Source organism: Onychostoma macrolepis, chromosome 03, assembly GCF_012432095.1.
Source record: "Onychostoma macrolepis isolate SWU-2019 chromosome 03, ASM1243209v1, whole genome shotgun sequence".
Classification (NCBI taxonomy): Eukaryota; Metazoa; Chordata; class Actinopteri; order Cypriniformes; family Cyprinidae; genus Onychostoma; species Onychostoma macrolepis.
In genome coordinates, this window is record NC_081157.1 from 18,075,621 (window position 1) to 18,083,120 (window position 7,500).

The 7,500-nt window shown below is 36.5% G+C and overlaps 1 pseudogene; it reads right to left on the reverse strand.

Moving 5' to 3' along the window:
- Nucleotides 1-211: 211 nt before the first annotated feature.
- The window catches only part of LOC131533791 (NACHT, LRR and PYD domains-containing protein 12-like), a 68,626-nt pseudogene continuing 61,337 nt past the window's right edge, over nt 212-7,500 (reverse strand).

Here is a 7,500-nt window from a genome sequence, read left to right on the forward strand (position 1 = left end):
AAAATAGTTCATAAAAATTGTATAAATATTGCAAAGTATCATAAAATCTCCACAAAATTCAAAATAATAATCAAAACATATTATTGAACAAAAATAAATTATGATTTTCCTAAAAAAGCAAAACGTACATAAAACTTGGTAAGTGTGACCCAAAAATGAAGGGGCTCAAGAGTTTGATTTTAAAAGGAAAATAGCTCATAAATATTGTATAAATATTGCAAAGTATCATAAAATCTCCTCAAAACTCTGAATATTAAACACAAAATATTATTGAGCAAAAACTCATTACACCGATTTTCCTGTAATTATTATTTTTTTAATCATGTATTTTAAGTACCAGGTGTGACCCAAAATTAAAGGAGCTAAATAGTTTAATTTTAAAAGGAAATTAGCTCATACATATTGTATAAATCTTGCATAATTAACCCAAAATATTACTGAACAAAAATATATTGCATTGATGTTCCTGAAAAAATAAATAAATAAAAAAACAACAACAAAAAAAAAAACATTTCAAGACTTCAGTGACCTTTGACCGCAAAGATATCAAGTGTGACGCAGAAATCAAGAGCCTCGGAGTTTAATACATTTTAATGGGAAAATAAGAGGCTGAAAGGGTTAATAATGTTTGTGCTTCAGGAGTCAAAACAAATTCAAATACAGTCTAAAGTTCAAATACATAAACACTCTTTTCTCCAGCAGTGCTTCTGAAAGATGGTTTCAAACATGTAACAAGAAGAAGAAGAAAAAGAAGAAGGAGGAGAAGAGAAGTAGAAGAAGGAGAAAAGAAGTAGAAGAAGAAGAGAAGTAGAAGAAGTAGAAGGAGGAGAAGAGAAGTAGAAGAAGGAGGAGAAGGAGAAGGAGGAGAAGAGAAGTAGAAGAAGGAGAAAAGAAGTAGAAGAAGAAGAAGAAGAAGAGAAGTAGAAGAAGTAGAAGGAGGAGAAGAGAAGTAGAAGAAGAAGAGAAGTAGAAGGAGAAGAAGAGAAGTAGAAGAAGTAGAAGGAGGAGAAGAGAAGTAGAAGAAGAAGAAGTAGAAGAAGTAGAAGGAGAAGAAGGAGGAGAAGGAGAAGAAGAAGAAGAAGAAGAAGAAGAGAAGTAGAAGGAGAAGGAGAAGAAGAAGAGAATAAGAAGAAGAAGGAGGAGGATGATGATGATGATGATGTAATTTTAGGCTGATTTCTATTAAACTAAAATCACATGAAAATACAGCCTGAGACACAACAGTGTAATTATTACACATTATTTTACACTAACAACAGTATTCGTGTGAGTGTGTGTGTGTCTCTGTCTGTCTGTGTGTGCGCGTTTTTGTGAAAAGTCAGGACATAGATTTGTATAATGACAAAGGTATGACAGGTATTACAAGGTGAAGGTGACATCTCAGGACATTGACCCATGTCCCCACTTTTCAAAACGCTTATAAATCACACAGAATGAGTTTTTTTTTTTTTAAAGTTGAAATGCAGACAGTCTCCTGTAAGGGGTAGGTTTAGGTGTAGGGTTGGTGTAGGGCAATAGCACATACAGTAAGTACACTATAAAAACCATTACGCCTATGGGATGTCCCCACTTTTCACAAAAACGAACATGTGTGTGTGTGTGTGTGTGTGTGTGTGTGTGTGTGTGTTTAATGTTTAATGTGACACAGAGACACTGAAGAGTTGTAATCAAGGTTAAATCCAGCGTGTAGAGGTTGAGTGAATGTGTGTAAGTGTGTGAGTGTGTGAGTGTGTGTGTGTCAGAGACGCTGTAGAAGGACAGAGAGCCGCTCGACTCGTCCAGAAACACTGCTGCTCTCTTACAGGAGCCTCGAGCAGCTGATATATGAGTGAAGTTATTATTGTGATGAGCAGTGAATCTGTGATCAGAGCAGAACAGACTCCAGGAGTGATCATTCCATCCAAACACACTGTCATCACTCCATCCTTTCCTCTTGATTTCTTTATAAGACACTGATATATAAACATCTCCGCTCCACTCAGTCTCCCAGTAACAGCGTCCAGTCAGACTCTCTGAACACAGAACCTGAGACACATGTTCAAATCTGTCTGGATGATCAGGATACGACTGTCGCTCAGACACACGCGTCACCTTCCTGTTCTCCTCCGACAGAACGAGGTGTGTGTTTGCTGTGTTTGGATCCAGTGTGAGATCACAGGCGTCTGAACACAACACACACATTACAACACACACATTACAACTAAACTACAAACAACTAAACTCTGTGTGACTTACATTTGTGGAGTCTTGCTGTAATCATGAACTCTCCTCCATGATCCACACTAGAACACACACACACACACACACACACACACACACACACACACACACACACACACAGAGAGAGAGAGAGAGAGAGACAGACTTTGACTTTAAACAAATCTTTAATTACACTTTTCTTTAAAAATATATAATTACATTAGATCTACACACACTTCCCACCATTACATAATAAACAACCCCAAGGCTTAAAACCAAGCAAAAAACCAACACACAACAAAAAAAAAAAAAAAAAAAAAACTCAAACATAAATTTGCAAAAAACCATCAATATCAGTTTTACACAAACACTTGTTCACCCCCCAAGTATAGTTAAATGTCTCAATATCTTTAACCAGTTGATAATAAGCATATTCCACCTTTAACCTTGATTTTATTAAACCCTTTAAAATTGATACTTTATTAGTTGACCCCATGCCATTTAATTTATCTTTACGTGATAGCCAGATTGACGTTTTTGCCTGCCCAAACAGAAAGTTAAGCATCACATGGTTTTGCTTTTTGTTTTTGTTATACTTAGGACCATATATAAAAAGTACAGGTAAAAATTTCTCTCCTAAAATCCTACACCATTCTTCTAATTGAGATAGCACAGCTTCAAGCCTACCACAGTAAAGAAATAAATGAAAAACAGTTTCTATTTGCCCACAAAAAGGACACTCCTCCCCTACTTGTGGATCAAGGTGTGCTCTGTATCTGTTTGTAGCTATTAAACCATGCACAATTCTCCACTGAAGGTCTCCAGACCTTTTCTCAATGGGAGGCTTGTACAAGTCAAGTCAAGTCAAGTCAAGTTGAGCTTTATTGTCATTCCGCTACATGCGGGGGCATACAGTGGAACGAAATGTCGTGCCTCACAGGACCACGGTGCTACATAAATACAGGCATACAACAATGGAGTAAGACAATATAAACCTATACACAACTATCCTACTGATAGATTTTGACTATAAATATAAATATACTATCTATAAAAAAGTACCTATACAAACTAAAAAATACAAACTATACAAACTATACGAATGCTTCAGATAAATACTGTACATGTGCAAGGAGAAACATTGAGTTCAAGCAGCTGGCTGGGGAACAGTGCAGGATGATTTGTAGTGCATGAGCATGTAAACATACATATATTACTGAGTCTTATTGTACAAGGTCCTCCAGCTACCTTTAGTAGAATTCTCCGACCCAAAAACCTCCTGCCATTTAGTTTATTTTAATCCCTTTAGAGAGTTCAAATGTGAAACTTTGACACATGTGATATACAGTGCTTTTTTCCCAGTTTCACTGAAAAGTTCCAGTTCAGGAGTTCTGAAGTTGAGCAAACAACCTTCCCTCTCTTCAAAAGCATCAAAAGCAGGCACAATTTTTAGCTCGGGAAAAAAGACATCCATTTCTTAATTTTTTTCCAACCCATTTTTAAAATCCATAGGTAGACATTCAAGGAGATCATTCAACAGTCTCTGCGTCAAGCAAATTGACCTCACACCCAGCTTAGCGGCCAGCATCTCAGCAGACATCCATTCATTTTTTGTTATTAAATGTCCAATCTTTGTGATTCCAGCATTCCTTAAAGCAATCCTCATTGACGCTGACTTTAAAATGTCCAAGTCCACAATGGGATTATGCAGCAGAGGTTCTTCTCTCATCCAAGGGCCTTGCACATCTTTAAGGTTTCTTGACTTACTTAAAATTTCCCAGGCTTTCAACATTGAACGATAAAAAGGTGTCAGTCCAGATAAATCAACACTTTCAGTGCCCATTAAGAAAAGGTGCCGGTCTAGCCCCATGCCGCCCGCCTTTCTTAGAAGGGAACAAGCTACTCCAGCCCAGCTTACATCTTTTCCATAAAGTAGCCTTTTTGCAGTCTGTAGTCAAAAAGCTTTTATTCTGCTATTAATGTCCACCAATCCATGACCTCCTTCTTGTCTGGGCAGATATAACACAGATGCTTTTAGCCAATGTTGACCAGACCAGAAAAAATTCACTAGATGCTTTTGAACATTTTCCACCAGTTCCTTAGGAGGCTCTAAGACATTTTGTGCCACAAAGATGAGGCTACCAGATTGTTGCAGACTAGAACCCTTCCCCTGTACGATAGCTGGGGGAGCAGCCAATGCCAGCGAGACAACCGAGCACGCACCTTGTCCACCAAACCCTCCCAATTGAGCCTCTTAAAATCTTCTTTTCCTAAGAATACCCCCAGATACTTTAGCCCAGAAAACCCCCACTGTAATCTACCTGGAAGTTTCGGACTACTAGGAACTAAACCACACCACAGGGCATCACTTTTGTCCCAATTTACTTTGGCAGTTGAAGCTTTCCCATGACTCTTCAAAATATCTTTAATAACTTGAACATCATTTTCAGTTCTTAAAATAACAGTGATATCATCAGCATATGCTGAGACTTTTACACAGTCATTACAATTTAAAGCATTTATCTGTAACCCCATTAACTTCTCTCTCAGTTTACAAAGGAGAGGTTCAATAGCCAAATTATAAAGCTGACCTGAGAGAGGGCATCCCTGTCTTATGCCCCTCTGTACTTTAATAGGAACACTCAGTCCACCAGCCATTTTTACCATGCATGTAGCTTCATTGTACAACAATCTTATCATTGCAACAAAATTATCTCCAAACCCAAAAGCCTTTAAAACTTTAAAAAGATACTGATGATCAACTCGATTAAAAGCCTTTTCCTGATCTAAAGATAGAAGTCCCATATCAATGTTATTTTTAAAAGCAAAATCAATAACATCACGTACTAAATGCAAATTATCACTAATACATCTTTCTTTTATACAATAGGATTGATCTTTGTGTATAATTGTGTGCAACACTTTATTTAACCTACTAGCCAAACACTTCACTATTAGTTTATATTCAGAACAAAGAATAGCAACTGGTCTCCAATTTTTTAATAAAGTAAGATCTCCTTTCTTGGGAAGTAATGTTAAAACTGCTCTTTGACAGCTTTTAGGAAGCAAACCTACACAAAAAACTTCTTGTAGAACTTCATAGAGATCAGTTCCAATTAAGGTCCAAAAGTGCTTATAGAACTCGCCAGGAAGTCCATCTATACCTGGAGTACGACCTGAAGAAAGTCCTGAAACCGCAGCACTTAATTCACCAAGGTAATTGCAGAGTCCAAAGTTTGTTTGTCCTCAGTGGTTAAATGAAGAAGATTTTGCAAGAGTTCATTTTGGCTCCTCTCATCTGTGTTCTCAGTCGAAAATAACTTAGAATAAAAATCCACTACCAATCTACGCATTTCTATGGGATCACTTGTGTCACAACCATGACTATTCTTCAAACTATACATCTTTTTTCCTTGTACACTTTTGTGCTCCAAGTTAAAAAAAAAAAAGAAGTAGGACCATCCATATCTTTTACTGATAAAAACCTACTTCTCACAAGAGCACCTTTTACTTTTTCATTTAAAAAAGAACTCAACTTTGATTTCTTATCAGACCAGACTTTTAAATTAACAGAAGGTTCTCTCATCATATTTTCTTCAATAATTAGAATTTCTTTTTCAAGACACTCCACAGTCTGTTTCAAGCACAAAGTTGAATAATGCTTATATTGTTGACAATATTCTCTTATGTATTTTTCCAATTTCCCACCAAAGAATAACATTTTCATACCTGTTTTTTTTCACTTTTCCATGTTTCCCAAAAATGTTTAAAAGATTCACAAAAACTTTTGTCTTGCAGTAACTTTACATTAAAATCCTATTATTTCTAGATATCAATGTGCAATTAACAGTAATAAGCTTATGATCAGAAAAATGAGTGGTGATAATAGCTGTATGTATAACTTTGCTTTTCATGCTATTTGATACGTACAATCTATCTAAACGTGCAGCTGAAATTCTTCCCTCATTCACCTTTACCCAAGTAAATTGTTTTACCAAAACATTATTTTCTCTCCAAATATCCCTAAATTCAAAAGACTCTAAAATATTAGCTAAAACAGCAGGTGAATTGAAATTTGGTTCCTCTCCATTCCTGTCCAAAGAAGGATCAAGTGTACAGTTCCAGTCCCCTCCTAAAATAATCAAATCTTCTAATTGTTTTTGTTTTAAAAAAAACTCCAATTTTTTAAAAACATTTATCCTACCAAAACCACTATTTGGTGCATAAATATTAACAAAAACAACCAAAAGGCCATTAAGTTCAACTTCAACTGCCAATAATCGTCCAGGTTCAAGTTCTTGTTTAGAAATGATTTTAACTTTGGCAGTTGGAGAGAAAACAATAGCAACTCCAGCGCTCAAATTAGTCCCATGAGAAGGAATACACTCATCACCACACCACATTCGCCAATCAATCTCATTATTCACATCACTATGAGTCTCTTGCAAGAAAGTTACATTTAAATTTTTCAACCTAATGAATTCTATAATTGTTTCTGCCTTCCTCCTATCCCTCATCCCATTAACATTCAGGGATCCCACCCGTAACCTCTCCATAGGAAAAAGAGAGATAGAAAAGAAAACAGACAAGAAAAAAAACATACTAGTCATGGTGACTAGTTAGTTTTTTTTCCCCCTCTTTAACCCAGTTTTTCCAGTCGTACCTTTTTGTCTGATTGCAGTAATGTGTTTTTTTAGTCTAAAACGCTTCTGCTGTGATAATTCTTCATGATTACTATGTCTCCTTGCCCACATGACAGATTCTATAAACCTGTCCAAATCCGGAAAAAAATCACTCCAACTTTTTTTCCCTTCGTTTCATCAAGAAAACCATTGATTTGTGCTACAGTATACAAATCTTCTTTCATCTCTTTTAACCTCTCTGCCCCTTCAGACCATTGTTCATCATCTTTCATGTTATCATCAGTATATTGAGACATTCTATCCAACTCATCTACTGATCCTTCCTCTATTGCTTGTGCATCTATCTGAGTCACATTCTCAACATCTTCAGTTTCATTACTTGAATGTCCAATAACAGCAGAACTACATCCAGCTTTCTCTCTACCCTCAACATCACCATCATCGCTTTCACTTACCTCATTATGCTGCTCAGTGACTCCCACAGAAGACCTTCGCTTCTCTGTCACTTTTTGTAGTGTCTTTATAATTTCCACAGTGTCAGTATTATCGTTGTCTTTAAATGATCCATTCCCCGTTGACTCGACAGTCACCCGTTGTTCATTATCCACATTTTTTTGCGGGCAAGAAAAGCGTTTGTGGCCCAAATTTCCACATTCAA